The sequence below is a fragment of the Gopherus flavomarginatus genome, chromosome 8 (genome assembly GCF_025201925.1).
Source record: "Gopherus flavomarginatus isolate rGopFla2 chromosome 8, rGopFla2.mat.asm, whole genome shotgun sequence".
In the NCBI taxonomy this organism is placed as follows: domain Eukaryota; kingdom Metazoa; phylum Chordata; order Testudines; family Testudinidae; genus Gopherus; species Gopherus flavomarginatus.
In genome coordinates, this window is record NC_066624.1 from 46823560 (window position 1) to 46840344 (window position 16785).

At 47.6% G+C, this 16785-nt stretch overlaps 1 long non-coding RNA gene and 1 pseudogene across 4 annotated transcripts; one reads left to right on the forward strand and one right to left on the reverse strand.

Annotated features, from left to right (window-relative positions):
• Positions 1 to 16785, forward strand: part of LOC127056901 (zinc finger protein 3-like) — an 89919-nt pseudogene that overhangs the window by 45997 nt on the left and 27137 nt on the right.
• On the reverse strand, positions 13969 to 16541 carry LOC127056428 (uncharacterized). Of its 4 annotated transcripts, none has more exons than XR_007775806.1 (3): positions 16527 to 16541; positions 14460 to 14584; positions 13969 to 14111 (listed from the first exon to the last, which is right to left on the reverse strand). It is a non-coding gene; the product is annotated as an uncharacterized LOC127056428 (long non-coding RNA). The 4 variants fall into 4 exon arrangements; XR_007775809.1 differs by lacking the exon at positions 16527 to 16541 and adding an exon at positions 16063 to 16077; XR_007775808.1 differs by lacking the exon at positions 16527 to 16541 and adding an exon at positions 15600 to 15614.

Consider the following 16785-nt stretch of genomic DNA (forward strand, 5'->3'; position numbering starts at 1 on the left):
GCCTCAGGCCTCCGTTCAGACACACTTGTTAGATATGATGATGATTCCTGAAAATCTTACTTCATCATATAAAAGAAAAGATTCTTCCGATCCCAAAGGATCAGCCACATAACCAGGTTCAATTATAACTTAGATTTTACCTAAAATACATGCTATAGCCAATTCTTATTAACTAAGCTAAAATTTATTAGAAAAGAAAAGAGAGAGAGTGAGTGTTGGTTAAAAGATTAATGGACATATAGACTTGAATTCAATTTTTGAGGTTCAGATATAAAGTAGAGATGAGCTTGTAGTTGCCAAAAGTCCTTTTAGAAATAGTCCATAGGTTATAATCCAATGTCCATATTCAGGGTGGCTCCAGTCAATGACTGGGGATCTCAATCCTTGTGGCTTAAGGTTTCCCCCTCTTGAAACCCAAAGTAGATCTGAGATGAAGAAGGATCGTGTCCCAGGTTCTTATACATTTCCAGCAGCCTTTCAGCCTGAGAAAACGATAGGCTTAACTCTTCTTCCAGACATCCTGGCAATTAATACATCCATCAAACAGTTCAGATACAGATTACCACAACCTTCAAAGAGACACAGACAATAAAACTATTTCTCTCAAGTATCATCAAATATGTTAATATTCCTTTTTTGCTCTTTGAATTAAAACTATAGCAATAGACAAGACTTGTTTCCTGACTTCACAAGACCTGAGCAAACACCTCCCCTTCTACCTCTAACACTGCAGACTTGCATTTCAAAGCTCTGTTCATTTACATATCTTGTTAACCACTTTTTAAGGTTCACCCACTGGTCAGGTCAGTCGGTGAGGTGAGTTAATTAACTCTTTCTGGCCCTGTCACCTTTCAATGAGATATTAGATTATACTTATAATGTCACAGTCACGGTGAGTTGACTGCTGCAGCTCCCCGTAGACTCTACCTGTGCCTCTCACCGAGCTGGAGTACAGCAGGTGAGGGAAGAGCACTCAATGTATTGCATCTACATTCGACGCGATATATCGACCCCCGCTGTATCGATCGCTGCCCACCGATTCGGCAGGTGGTATAGACATACCCCGAGTATCTGGTGATCGGAGCTGGACCCCCGAGGGGGACACATTGAAGGAACTCAGGGGTTAAGGTGCCTGTATTGTCAACTGTCAGGGCTGCTGTGGCTCAGAGGAGGGTGCTTGACTGCCTGGAAGGCTTAGGCGCCACAAGCCTTGGAGGTGGGAGAAGTGAAGCGGCCACGGCATACTCGGGGTGCTCGTGCTCAGAGCAGGGGTGAGCTGGGGCGAGGGGTGTGCCGCAGGGCAGAGCAGGGGAGTTGCCACAAGAGGGGAGCCTCAGGGTGGAGGGGGGAGCTGCCACGGGTGGGACGCCTCAGGGCAAGGGTGCGGGGGGAGGAGGGTGCAAGGTGGAAGTTTCGCCTATGGCATGAAACATCCTTGCACCGGCCCTGCCCCACGCCCTGCCTGCAGCCAGCCCTGAAACCCCTGCCCTGCCCTGCCAGCATTCAGCCTCTGTCTCCAGTCAGCCCTGCACCTTCTGCTTTGCCTGCACCAGCCGCATCCTCCCTGCCCTGTCTCCAACCAACCCCTGATGCACCCCCCTGCCTGAAGCCAGCCAGCCCCGCAGCCCTTGCCCTGCCTGAAGCCAGACCCTACCTCCAGCCAACCCCACATCCACTGGTGCCCTGCACTTCCCAGGGGAGTAACCCTGCACATCTGCTTCAATGAGGGGGGCAGGTAGCAGCTGGGACCCACACATGTGCACACCCTAGGGTGACCAGACAGCAAGTGTGAAAAATCGGGACGGCGTGGGGGGTAATAGGATCCTAGATAAGAAAAAGACACCAAAATTCGGACTGTCCCTATAAAATTGGGACATCTGGTCACCATAGCACACCCCCAGGACTCCTGAGTTCCATTGCTGGGTTTCCTATTGGTTCCACTGCTGGTTGTTTTCCTTTTCCTGGGGACTTTGGGCAAGTTGCTCCCCACTCTCGGGCTCTGTCCCCAGCAGTCAAATGGGGATTTCATACTTTCCCGCTATTGGAAAGTGCTGGGAGAATCCCCCAGCAAAAGCTGCTCTGACAGTGCTAAGCAGCATCTGACCAATCAAGATCGGAGCTCACTGCCCAGGAGGAGTGCTTGGCTCTGGGGTTTCACTTCAGCCCAGTGTAGAGAGAGAGCCCTAACCATGGAGTTTGGCTCAAGAAGACCAAGTCTCCAATTTGTTAAGGGTGTTTTGAATTTCAATCCTGTGCTCCAAAGTACTTGGTGTCAGTTGTAAATTTTAGGAGCATGCTCTCCACTCCATTTTCCAAATCATCCATGAAAATATAGAATAGTACCTGACACCGGACTGATCCCTGCCAGACCCACTAGGTTCACCCTCCCCGTTGGGCAGCTAAACATGGAGAAGGGCTCCTGGAGTCTTGGCTTTCAACCAGATCTGCACCTACATTACACTGATTGCAGCTGGACTACATTTCCCTCGTTCGCTTCTGAGAATGTCCTACGGGACTGTGTCAAAAGCCTTAGTAACACCAAGCTAGATCCCATCTATTGTTTACTCACCTCTACCAGGTCCAGAACCCTGCCAAAGAAGGAAAGAGGATTGGTTTGGAATGATTTGTTCTTGACAAATCCATGCTCACTAGTCATAAGAACCAAATTATCCTGTAGGTGCTGCTGACAAACTGAGTGTTTAAGAATGTATTGCAGGATCTCTCCAGCTATGGCAGTCAGTCTAGCTAGTCTGTAAGTCCCAGGGGTCTTTTTGTTCCCCTTTGAAAGATAGGTCCTGTCTTGTTCATGGATGGGAAGATGTTCTTTTTCAGGGATCTCAGACGAGAACTGGGGCACAACACCTGGTTTCTTAAGGCCACAAAAACGACGGCAGGAGCCTCTTCTCTGCTGCTGGCAAAGAACCACAGGTACCTAAAAGATAGAGACTCACATCTTTGAATGGGCTTTAAAAAGGCAGTGGTTAATAAGTTTGGCCCCAACCATTTCTTGTTTCCACAGACTAGACATTTTAGCAAACTTTAGAATTCCTTGGTGCTAAACACTGTGAAACTCCCCTTTCTCCTTCACAGAGGGCTTTAACGCCCCTTACCTCACTTGGGCTCTAAACTGCCCATAGTTCGAGAACTGTTCCTGTTCCCATTGGACAGATGGGAGAAGGGAAGTGACCTACCCAAGGCCTACACAACAAGGCGATGGCAGAGCCAGAAAGAGAAGCAACCAGTTCTGACTTCTGTTCTAACAGATGAAAACACCCCAAAGCCCAGGAATCCAGGTGGTGGGAAAATTTCATTCAAACCGTTTCTGTCCGAAAATCCCATTTATACTAAACCAGTTTGTTTCTCAAAATAATAACAAGCGGGATGAAAGATCTTTGCAAAAATATTTTGTTGCAAAACAAAAGAATCTCCTCTTTGTCAGAGTGTGTTAAATTGTCTCCTCGCACACAAAGAGGAGACACTTACATCTCAACCATTAGATAAGATGCTTCAATCTGAGCTAAGTCGTTTCTACTACTAACAATTTCAAAATAAAAAAATACAAATAAAATAGACGATTTCAGCTAATCTATTATGTCATAATCTGCTCTGAGTAAACATGATGGGAAACTTCATATTATGCGCTACTTCTAGTGACACTCCCAAATGGATCCGCATCCTTCACCCACCATGAGGTAGGTAAGAGCGGATCATTATTATCCCTACTTGAAAGACGGAGAAGCTAAGGATGAGAAAGGAGAATTGACTTGTCTTAGGTCACACAGCCCGTCAGAGGCAATGTTGGGAATAGGACCGAAGAGCCCTGATTTTCAAACAAACCATCGAATCTTGAATTTCAGACATTGAATGACCTGAATACTGTGCTCTCAGATGAGCTCCAGACCAACAACAGTGACAGTAATTATTCAGCAAGTATTTGAGGAGAACTGCAATGTTAGAGGGAATCATCAACTGCTCAGAGACAATTAATGCAGAGAAGCAGCAAAATTAATCTAAGATAGAACTGGTTCTGACTTATTTACTCGATTTTAAAAGAGAACAACAAGGACCTGAGTCTCCTTCCTGTCAATAACCCCCTGCTCAGCCAATCAGGGTAGGGACTGAGGACTGGAGGCTGAGGGTTCTCACCAGAGAGCCCAAAGGATGGCCCAGGTCACCGGTGGGGATCACTGCCCGAGCACTATTTCAGTCCCACATTTTTGGGTGGACCTTCCATAGTGGGAGCTGCAGAGGACTTCCCTGCAACACACACACACACCCATCCGTCCTGTTGTTGGGAAGGGAATAGGAGAAAGGACAAAAGAAACAAGAGAAGAAGAGGAGGGAGGGATGGAGGAAGAGGTGAAACAAAAAGGACAAACCCTAATGTCCCCAGTGATTCTAACGGACAAAATCCCAGGTGCGCAATAAAATTCTGCCTCCTTAAGCTCGTGTTTTCCATGCCTAGAATTCACTTGTCACCAGATAGATCAGACTGAACAGGTTTCAAACCTCCAGGAGGCTCTTACCTTCTAAATAGGGACGGCTGTTTTCTAGTAATATCACTAAAAGGGAAGGAGGAAACTCGAAAGAGGTTCCTCCTGGCGCTCACGTCCATGACCCGAAATAATCTCTCAGTCCTCAAAGAGGGACCTGGAGAAGGGAACGTGCTGAAGCAAAGCCACAGAGGTCTCTGAGGTTTCCCTGGCCCCTCGCCCCTGTCCTGCCTGGCTGATGTCAGCATCTCTCTGTGAGGTCACCACCTCCCTACCACCTTTGACCAATAGTCTGAAGTACTGCAAAAGGCCTTTGTGATGTCACTGCCACACCCCTCCCTTGCTGGGCTAATGTCCTGCCCCTGGCCAGGCCCTTTGGAGGTTTGAGCTACTCCCTGTGGAGTAGCTCAAGGAGCGTTCGTTCTAGGCAGCAAGCCGGCTAGATAGGAAAACATCAGATGCTGCTCCCAATGCTACACTCAGTTTTTCAGAAATTAGTCGACTTCATGGTCAGAAGAAACCATTAGAGCGTCTAACCTGCATATTACAGGCCTCTTGTATGACACAACAGCTACTTTGGGGGCAAACACATTCCAGAAAGGCATCTAGTCTTCATTAAATGACATCAGGAGATGGTGAATCCACCACTTTACTTGGTAGCTTGCTCCTGTGGTGAATCATTCTCGCTGTTGACTCTTGTGCCTTAGTTGTAATATGAATTTGTCTTTTTTCACTTTCCAGCCATTGGGTCTTGTTATGCCTTTCTGTGCTCCATTCAAGAGCCCGTAAATACCGAATCTTTTCTCTCCATTAAGGCACTTCAACACTTCAATGAAATCACCTTTCAATCTTCTTTTGAGAAGCTAAACAGGTTGAGCTCTTTCAATAGCTCACTGGAAGGCATTTTTCTCCAGCCCTCAGAACATCTGGTGGCTCTTTGCTGCCCTAGCTCCAATTTCACAACATCTTTTTCACATGAGGACACCAGAACTCGAGGCAGTATAAAGGTTGTATAAAGGTAAAGTTAAATAGGTTGCAGAGGAGTTTTTTTTTAATTTCGGCTTTTGTTGCTAAAAATTTTGTCTCTCTGTGATGAGAAAAAACACTCCCCGAATGCCAAAATTTGAGCCATGAAAGGCGGCAGTGTGAACAGCACTTCATAGGTGGAGCTGTGCTCCCGGTGATGAAGCTCCTGTCCCTCATTGTAGGTAGTTTGGCTTTGTTGCCGGGGAAGCTCTCTTCCAGCGATAAGGACGGCCACACAGTGCACCTTACAATGGCATGGTTAGAGTGGCACAGCTGCACCGTGGTAAGGTGCGCAGTGTAGACACAGCCTCAGAGCTGGGGAAAACCGACAGGCGCAGAGGAGCACAGGGTTCAGACAGAGACATCCGGTAGGAGAGGAACTATTCACAGGGATTCTCTATAGCCTAGTAAGGTGGAGAGGATGGAAGATGATAATGTACAGGTAGGTTCTGATGAGAAACAGTGAAATGAAAGAGTCTCCCTCAATTACATCATGTAATAGCAGACAGGTAAAATGGGACACATTTTAGAAGTGCTTAAATACAAACGCTAAATGTCTAAGTACTAAGACTGGTGAATTTGAGTGCCTGGTATTGAGTGACGATATTGATAGAATAGGCATCACAGAAACCCCTGCACCCCCTCCTGCACCCATGTGGGGAGACTGACCTGTGTGTATGGAGCAGCTGGCATTGCTGCCCCCCACTCCTCCCTGGAACACTGCTCATCTGGGCACCCCTAGGGGCTGTGGGATGTGGGGGCAAGAAGTGAGATCATCCGAGCTCCCTGCATCCAGGTCACTTTCCTCAGCCGGGCTGCACAGCGGGAGGGCAGAGAGCAGCAGCTTCTGATGCTCCCTTCACAGCACAGCCCAAGTGGGAAAAGTGACCAGGACGCATGGAGCACATAGGGTTGCTCCTTACTCCCCTCAAACCTCTATGGACCCATGGAGGAGCATTGGGGCAGGGGAGAGCAGTGAGCACCTTTGCACTGCCACACGGTGCCCTTTGACCCCTGGAGCCCTGGGCGGCTATCGGGGGGCACCACCCCTAAGGCCGGCCAGGCTCCCCAGAAAGAGCAGCAGAAAACACAGAGACTGGCCACACACTGAGCAGTGGTAGCCTGGGCGGCTGGTAATGGAGGCTCAGGAGGGAGGGGTGTCATAACATTTTTTCCCAGATTTGGACCTTAGCGTCCAAAATATGGGCGTTAGCATGAAAACCTCCAAGCTTAGTTACCAGCTTGGACCTGGTAAAGCTGCCACCAGCCAGGGATTTATACAGTGCCTGGCTCACTGTGGTCTCCCCAAAACCTTCCCCGGGGGACCCCCAGACTCAGATGCCTTGAGTCTCACAACAAAGGGGAATAAACCATTTCCCTTCCCCCTCCTCCCCTCCAGGTGTTCCCTCCCTGGGTTCCTGGAGAGATATACAGAAGCAAGCTCCGTGAATCTAAACAGAGGGACTCCCCCCTCCCTGTTTCCAGTCCTGGAAATAGAAGTACCAAGATAGCTAATCTCTCTTCCCCCTCACCCAGAGGGTATGCAAAGTCAGGCTAGTAAATCTAACACAACGAGATTTTCCCCCTGACTTCTTCCTCCCACCAATTCCCTGGTGAGCTGCAGACTCAATTCCCTGGAGTCCCCACTAAAGAAAAAGTCCAACAGGTCTTAAAAAGAAAGCTTTATATAAAAAGAAAGAAAAGGACATAAAAATGGTCTCTCTGTATTAAGGTGACAAATACAGGGTTATTTGCTTAAAAGAAAAAAATGAATAAACAGCCTTATCCAAAAAGAATACAATTTAAACATTCCAGCAACTACACACATGTAAATACAAAAAAAAAAACAATATAAACTTATTGTCTTATTATCTTTGTACTTACAACTTGGAAACAGAAGATTAGAAAGGCAGGAGATAGAAAAATCACTCTCATAAGCGAGACGCCACAGACACAAGACAAAGAACAAAGAACTCACACACAAACTTCCCTCCACCCAGATTTGAAAAAGTCTTGTTTCCTGATTGGTCCTCTGGTCAGGTGTTTTAGGTTACTGGTGTTACCCCTTTATAGGTAAAAGAACATTAACCCTTAGCTATCTGTTTATGACAAGGGGGCTCAGCCTCCCCAAACCTTGCACTGCCAAGGGGACAGTGGGGCCCATGATCAGGGGCCCTGGCCAAGTTAGGTCCCCCTGGAAAAGTCTCCCCTATGTCAGTTCCAGGGCTGGAGGAGCTCCCACTCCCTGCTACAGCCCGGGGGCTGCAGCAGGGGCACAGAGCTTCTCTGGTCTCAGGGCCACAGCGGGGCAGGGGTAAAGGAGTGATAGGGTGGGGCTGGTGGGGGAAGGGGTGGAACAGAAGTGACAGTGGATGGGGCCATGGGTGGAAGGGGGTAGAGCCACAGACAGAAGGTAGGGGCATGGTTCTGGTGCTGGGGCCCCCACACTTGTTCTTCCTTTCCCGGGGGTTTGGCATCACTAGCCCCGGCTTAGCGAGTAGGGTTCAGTGGTCCCCATAATGTGGGGTGCGACTCCTAGGGGGACACAGAGGAACATTCATGGGGGCACCTCAGGACCTGAGCCAGCCCACATATAGGGCAGGGAGGGAACACCACTCTGCCACAGCTCTTCCCCAACCCCACCCTCAGCCTGAGACTCTGGCTCCCAGCCCGGTGTCAACACCTTTACCCCTGTCCGCACCCCTCTCCCCAGCAAGCAACAGCCCCACTCCTCCCAGCCCCAGTTCTTGACCGTGGCTTCCGAGGGGCCACAGCCATGGCTAAGAGGGCACAATGTGAAATGTTTGGGGACCACTGGTTTAGGGTGACGTCCTCAATCACTTCTCTGCAGTCCAATAAAATCTATTCCTCACTCACCTACCCCTCCATCAGGATGGACTAGGTATGTTCTGCTGCCCTTCACTCATACAGGAAGGAGAATAACATTTCATTCCACTCAATCCTAAAGTGATTTGTAACCCAAGACCATCCCAAACTAGTCATTTTGGGGAAGCGGCCCCATCATGCTGTATAGCTAGGCAGAGTAGGTGTGACTATGCAAACACGGTCTGTTCCTGAAGTCTTTCCCCAGCTCCTCACTAGGTGAGAGAGGGGAGCTCATTCAGACCCTGCTTACGCTTAGTATTTAAAAACTCATTAGTGTACCTATCTCTGCCGGCCTTAGATTTCTCCTCCTGTCCGTTTTTTTGACAGCTCATCTGAGGTGACCGAGTGGTTAAGGTGATGGACTCCCAGCCCATTATGCTCTGCCTGCATGGGTTCAAATCCCATTCTCATTAGAGGCATTTAGTCTTCACCCTCCTTTATAGACAACCATCTCCCCCTTTGGTACAATAACAGATCAAACAATGTTGCTTGTGTTACCCAAAATTGGGTCAGTTAGTAAGTTTAGAGAGGACTAATAATGCCCCTCCCCCCCAGAGTTTGGCAGAAAGCAGCACATTTATTAGCTTGATAGCTAAGCTCAAAAGAAGGGATGGGGGAGGGTGTCACACTCATACTCACGCTCCCAGGACAGGCCAGGCAGTGGAGATGTCAGGATCCTTTAAGGTAAGTGTCCCACAGCGCAGCGATGGATGGTGCGATGAAGATCAGTCTCCCTGAGGTGCAATAGAATGTAACACAGCGAACCACTGGCCAGATGGGCCGGGTGAAGGGCATTCACTGGAGGTACAAAGGAGAGTGGGAAAGCCACTTCATAGGCATTCAAAGACGGAAAGGACACAAGCTGGGGGAGTTTAACAGACCTTTTGAGCATACAGGTTATACAGAGCATACAGATCACTGCTGCTCCTACAACATGATAAGTTCTCAAGCAGCATGTTTCTTACTTTGCCCATCTGTCAATTTTGATGATTATGGATGGAAATATTTTGCCATTGGGTTGTGTTTACACAGAAATTGACATTTACCAACAAATACGCAATTCTTCCAAGCCTGCCTAGTCTGCAGTTGATGGGTTTAGAGGGACACATTCACTCTTCCAGGTCCCCATGCCAGGCCTCTGCTCTCCAGGTTGTCAACTTCCCGCACTGCTGGGATCCTTCCTTCATCTCCCCCCAAACCACTGCCCCACCCGCACTTCTGGGGTCCCCTCCCTACACTGTCTAACTCCACTGCTGGCAGGATCCCTTCCTGTTCCTTTCATTTCCTGCCTCCACTCTGGGCAAAAGCTCTGTACTCTTCCCACACCAGAAGTTGAACCCAGGTCACCTGGGTGAAAACCAGGAATCCTGACCACTAGCCCTTATGGGACTATTGTTGCATCTGACGAAGTGGGTATTCACCCACGACAGCTCATGCTCCAATACATCTGTTAGTCTATAAGGTGCCACCGGATTCTTGGCTGCTATTATTACTACAACTCAGGCCTTGGCTACACTGGAGAGTTACAGTGCAGGTGGTGGCTTTACAGCGCTGTAACTTACTCCCCGTCCACACTGGAAAGGCACATACAGCGCTGTATCTCCCTGGCTACAGTGCTGCATGTGCTCCACCTCAACGAGAGGAATAAAGAGAACAGAGCTGGTGATGCAGAGCTGGGGTGCCAGTGTAAACAGTGATTAATCTTACTACGCTGTCACTGACCTCCAGAACCTTCCCATAATGCTTTTAAGTAGAGATAACGCTCTTTGTTTTGCTGTGATGCCTCTGTTTGTTTTGCTGTGAGCTCAAGGCTCCCGGAGCTGCTTATCTAAAAACCAAACACAGTTACTGTTTGCAGTGAATGAGCAGAGGCAGGGGGATCCCTTTGGAACACCCACAGCTGGTGTTTGCTTGAGGAGAGAAGCAGCCGGGTGGGCACGGGGGGGGAGTCTGTTTTGGATCAGCGGCTTATCTGGTCTGTGACGAAAAAAACAAAGGCGGCTATTTGCATTTAGTGAATGAGAGAGGGGTGGGGGAGAAGGCTTGAACTTGCCAGGCAGGGAGCTGACACAGTGTCAGCTCCAAAAACCTACTTGCTCTGTCTCCCCCACACTCCGTGTCACACTCCACCCCACCCTGCTCTTTTGAAAAGCACATTGCAGCCACTTGAATGCTGGGATAGCTGCCCATAATGCACCACTTCCAACAGCGCTGCAAATGTGGCCATGACAGAGTGCTGGTAGCTGTCAGTGTGTCCACACTGCAGCGCTTTCCCTAAACAGCTGTAGGAAGACAGCTTTAACTCCCAGCGCTGTACAGCTGCAAGTGTAGCCAAACTCTCTCTAAGCCGACCCCTTATGAGAACAGCAGGGACTAGCATGACTAGATGTCCCGATTTTTGGGTCTTTTTCTTATATAGGTGCCTATTAACCCCACCCCCGTCCCAATTTTTCACATTTGCTGTCGGATCACCCTAGCAGGGGTTGCACACAGGGCTGCATTAACCTTCAGGTGCTAAGGTTTCCCTCTCTGCATTCCCAGAGCCTGTGATCAGGAAACAGACATCAGGGCTCCCAGGTGCTGCACAGCCCATGACTGAGATCAGACCCCATATTATGCAAGGTGCTGTACAAACCCTGGCCAACACTGAGACACCCAGGGAGTTCCCCTCAATTTCCCTGGGCCTCTGCTGCCCAATTTCTTCTGAATCCCTCTGGCTCACCCCCCCCCCACAAAAAAACCCACGTTTCCAAACAGTCCTTCTTTCCTTGCCCCCTGATTCTGGTTTCACACCCTGGGACCATCTCCTCTCTTTGTCTCTCCCCCTCCAGGTGAAGCAGAGATGGAGGCAACTTCAGCCACTGGAGTCAGCCTCAGCGAGCACTGCAGCCGGCCCCGGGGGAGGAGGAGTGTTTGCAGACACAGGAAGGGAGCAGGGGGTCCTGGGAAGAAGGCTTCACGAGAACAAAGCTCAAAGACCAAACATTGGGAAATTCCAGGGGGCGGGGCTCTGGCTCAGCTCGGGGGCGGGGCAGCTCCTGGGGTGGGGCTCTGGCTCAGATCAGGGGCGGGGCAGCTCCTGGGGGCGGGGCTATGGCACAACCCGGAGGCGCGGCAGCTCCTGGGGGCGGGGCTCTGGCTCAGCTCAGGGGTGTGGCTCTGGCACATTGTGACGGAGCCCGGGCTGAGGAGCTGCTCCCTGGTTCTCCACGTGCTTCCAGCAGAGCTGGAGCTGCCCGAGCCGGAGCGGAGCCGCTGTTCTCAGCTGCAGCCGGGATCTGCCCCCGGCCCCACTGGGATCCAGGTGGGGACAGAGACTGGGGTCCGGGGGTTCCCCTTGGTGTGGCTGGCGGGGGCGGGAGGGGAGAAGCCGGAGCTGCAGGTAGGGGAAGGGCAGTGGGACATTGTGACCCAGAGCCCCCGAGGAGTGAGAGGCGCTGGGGGGGCGGGAAAGTGACTCTGCCCCAGGGAGCCTGGGAGAAACCTTGGAGCCGCCTCGGCCCCAGTGGAGCTGCAGGAGGATCCGCCCGCCTCGCTGGGATTGGGGGGCCGGAGCCCGGCCATCGTGTGGGGGGGAGGGGCGGACCCCGGGCCCGGCCCAGGGGGGGCGGAGCCTGGTGCAGAGCCCGAGGCCCGGCGAGGGGGCGGAGCCTGGGGCCCGGCGGGTGGGGGGCGGTGTATTAAATCACTCCCCATAGCAATGTGCTACTCCTGGGCACTGCGCATGCCCAGTAACAGCCGCTGAAGCCGCTGCCCTTCCCCCTGCCCGGACCAGCCGTAACGTTCCGCCGGGCGCTGGGGGCGTGGCTGGAGCGGGGCAAGGGAGTAACAGGGAGCGTGGAGGGGGGCAGGCGCTGAGCAGGAAATTGATGGGCTGTGGGGGGTCAGGCAGCTGGAGGCAGGGTTCCGAGGGGGCTAAATGGCACAATCCGGGCTGGGGGGAGGAGCAGGAGTTGAGCTCAGGGGGAAGCGCTGGCAGAGCCCCCCCCTTTGGTGTGAGGGCGGAGGTGTTGGGGCGGGGAGGAGAAGCCGGAGTTGCAGGGAGGGGGAGGTCACTGGGGTGCGGGGTAAGAACTGTCTCTGGGCAGCCAGGACTTTCCCGGGGTGCGGGGGAGATGAGTTAACTGGATCCTGTCCCTGTTTTTGCCACTTCCTCCCACACACACATTCTCTCAAGATTTCCCCTTTTCTCTCTCATTATCACACGTGGCTATAAAATCCAGGGAGATTCTCCTCCCCTCCCCTCAATGATCAGCTCTCTAATTGCCTCTGATTTTCCCTTTTCTCTCCATACTTCTCAAATGTCAATTTAAAATCTCTCCGATGGGGGGTGGATTTTCCCACCCATTTTACCTGCAGCGATTTGCCCTTGTTTAGGTGGGAAATTGTTGCCCTGGGTCATTCCCCAGAACATGGCTCCCACTGGAGTTGGGATGGGATGGGATGAGGTGCCCGTTCTCTGCCAGGGCAGGGAAGGGAGGAGTACATCCGCCATGGAGACTGCCCAGACCCCATTTCCCAATCCCCCTGCTGCCCCCTTCCATTGTCCAGAGAGCCTTCCAGCTCCCGCCCCCCCCTTAAATCAGCTCCTCAAAGGGCTCTGAGCTGCTCACGTGAATGGTTGCCGGGGACCATCACATTCTGTTCATGTATTGGACAGTCATATAAAATCCAATCCAACAGTCCCCCTTTTCCACTAGTTATTTAATAGCAACATCAAATCCCCTCCGTTCTTGGTGGTTTTCTCTCATGTTATCAAATGTCTTTTGTGACAGGTTCTCTCTGCGTGTCTCAAAGATTGATATAAAATACCCCAGTAGTAATAAGCTCGATAGTATTCATCACCATGCAATTTTGACAGGTTTCCACGCCCCTTTTAGGGCTTTTGTCCCGCCTTCCCACCCCCCGTTTTGGTTGGCGCTGTCGGCCATTTTGAAAAAATGTGTGTGTGTGTTTGACTAGGGGAAGTGTATTTAATATCAGGGTGGATTAAGAGAAAAGTTAAATAATATTGAAGACTAGGTTTATAAAGGGTATTTACTACGGCAAAACCTGTTTGTTAAGCACCGAATAAAAAAGCATTGAATGTATTCAATACCAATGTAGGTTAAGAAAAAAACATTATAAACTAAGTTTAAAAGGATAATTAAGTGAAGCAAAACCTGTTTTGTAAGGACATAAGCAAAAACTATAAGGAAATACTTAAAAAGTAGGTTTAAAAAAATTAACCAAGGCAAAGCCTGTTTGGGGTGCCCTGGGTAAAAAAGGGATTGAAACTTTTGACTGCCAACATAGGTTATAAAAAGCTTTTTAATATTATTAAGTAATATTAAAAACAATACAGCTAGGTTTAAAAGGGGAATTGACTGAAGCAAAACCTGTTAAGTAAGCACATGGCCAAAAACTATAAAGGGGTCCTAAGAAAAAGGCTTTTAAAAACATTAAAAACTAGGTTTAAAAGAAAATGTACTAAGGCAGTGTAATAAAAGTGAAACAAACGTATTAAAACTAGTCAAAACCAATGTAGGTTAAGAAAAAACGAGGTTTAAAAGGAAAATTGACAAAGAGAAAGCCTGTTTTGTAAGCACAGGGTAAAAACTCTATAAAAAAGTGGCTAAGAAAAATACAATAAAGCTCAGGGTAAAATTAAAAAATGTTTACCTTTGCAGTCTTTTTGTAAAACGAGGCAGCTTTTCTGGTTTAACCCTAGTAAATAAAACACATTAAAACTAGTGAATGCCAATGCAGGTTAAGAAAAAACGAGTTTTAAAAGGAAAATTGACCAAGGGAAAGCCTGTTTGGTAAGCCCGGGGTAAAAAAGCATTCAATATCAGTGTAGATTAATTAAAAAGAGCAAAGATAGAGAGCACGCGGCGGAATCAGAATGAGACAGAGAGAGAAGCAGGCAGAGTCTGTTTAGTAAGCACAGGGTAAAAAAGCATTCAGAATCAGGGCGGGTTACAAGACAAGAAAAGCGAGGAGAGAGTCCGCTTTGGAAAGAGCAACGATAGAGAGCACAGGGTAGGATTAAAGAGAAAGAGAGAGAATTGTTACCTTTGCCCGTCTTTCTGTAGAATGAGGGAGATTTCCTGCTTCTGACACTCTCCAGCTTGTTATCACCGCTTTTGGATCGGCCCAATCAGAGGTGGTTTTACAACAGCGTCATAGAATTCATTTTCCTGAACCAACCAATCCTAGTGTTTCAAGAGTTTAAGCAAGAGCCAGCCCCCTCCTTTCCCCCTCCCCTTCTCTCTCCCCCCGCCCTTTTAACTGTTTTTTTTCTTATCTAAAGAAACAGACCCCTAGCATTTTCCCACCATGTAGCCCTTTTACAAAGAGTTTTTATAAAAGTTAAAACCATAAGCTTTTACTAATACACCATTTTTAACACATGTTAAAATTACCTTAAGTTTTGCAAAGGAATAAAAAAAACACCCCCTTTGTATGTGTTGTAATAAAAAGTATGCAGAAGCACCCTAGGTTTTTTAGTAACAGGCGGTATATATATTTTTTATTTTGTAAACCATTAAATTAGGAAGACAAAGAAGCAATGCGCCTGTTAGCAAAGCAGCCTCTGTGAGTTAGTGAATCAGAGATAAGAAGGCTGCTTCTTTTTCGTGCTTTTTAACAAACAGAAGTTACAATTACATTAAGTTTTGCAAAAGGATAAGGACTCGAAAAAACAATTTTTTGTATGTGTTGTAATAAAAAATTATACAGAAGCACCCTAGGTTTTTTAGTAACAGGCGGTTTATATATCCCTTATTTTGTAAACCAGTAAATTAAAAAGACAAAGAAGCAAAGCGCCTGTTAGCTAAGCAGTATTTGTGAGTTAGTGGATTAGAGAAAAGATTGCTTTTTTTACTATTTAACAAATAAAAGTGAAAAGGAAACCTGCAGACCCATAGCCTTTGTTTAGGCACAGGTGTTTTAATAACAGGTAAGTGTGCAAAAACAGTTTAGGGCTATAAAACTAACGTGTTGTAACAAAAAAAGGTTTGTTTTTTTTAATTTTAGGCTAATGCAAACCATTTTAAAGTAAAAACAGCAGGCTTTTGCAGCAGAGCGGCTGTCAGCAAAAGCAGCCTCTGTAAGTCAGTAAATTAAAAATAAAAAGAACAAAACATAAGAAGGTCTTCTTTTAAAGCAAAAACTAGCCAGATCAGGTATTAAAAAGCATACTAACTTACTTACTATTAAAACTAAGCTTTTTAACCATTAAAGTTTAAAAGCTAAAGTGTGTAGCCAAAAACCTTCCCGCCTTTTTTAAAAAACCGACTAAGACAACCACCCCCCCCTTCCCCCTCCCCCCTCCCCCCCTCCTCCCGCCCTTATCTAAACAGCCAGAGCCTTCGGCTTTTTTTTTAACCCTGTAACAAAAGCTAATTACCGTTTTAAAATGTGTTTTTAAAGTAATACCTAATTTTTTAACTTACTAACAATGTAAAATAAGTTTTGTAAAAGTTTAACGTGGTTTATTTTTAAGTTAGCACATTTTAAAGTAAAAACAGCAGGCTTTTGCAGCAGAGCGGCTGTCAGCAAAAACAGCCTCTGTAAGTCAGTAAATTAAAAATAAAAAGAACAAAACATAAGAAGGTCTTCTTTTAAAGCAAAAACTAGCCAGATCAGGTATTAAAAAGCATACTAACTTACTTACTATTAAAACTAAGCTTTTTAACCATTAAAGTTTAAAAGCTAAAGTGTGTAGCCAAAAACCTTCCCGCCTTTTTTAAAAAACCGACTAAGACAACCACCCCCCCCTTCCCCCTCCCCCCTCCCCCCCCTCCTCCCGCCCTTATCTAAACAGCCAGAGCCTTCGGCTTTTTTTTTAACCCTGTAACAAAAGCTAATTACCGTTTTAAAATGTGTTTTTAAAGTAATACCTAATTTTTTAACTTACTAACAATGTAAAATAAGTTTTGTAAAAGTTTAACGTGGTTTATTTTTAAGTTAGCACATTTTAAAGTAAAAACAGCAGGCTTTTGCAGCAGAGCGGCTGTCAGCAAAAACAGCCTCTGTAAGTCAGTAAATTAAAAATAAAAAGAACAAAACATAAGAAGGTCTTCTTTTAAAGCAAAAACTAGCCAGATCAGGTATTAAAAAGCATACTAACTTACTTACTATTAAAACTAAGCTTTTTAACCATTAAAGTTTAAAAGCTAAAGTGTGTAGCCAAAAACCTTCCCGCCTTTTTTAAAAAACCGACTAAGACAACCACTCCCCCCCTCCCTCCGCCCTTATCTAAACAGCCAGAGCCTTCGGCTTTTTTTTTTAACCCTGTAACAAAAGCTATATTCCGTTTTAAAATGTGTTTTTAAAGTAATACCTAATTTTTTAACTTACTAACAATGTAAAATAAGTTTTGTAAAAGTTCAAGGTG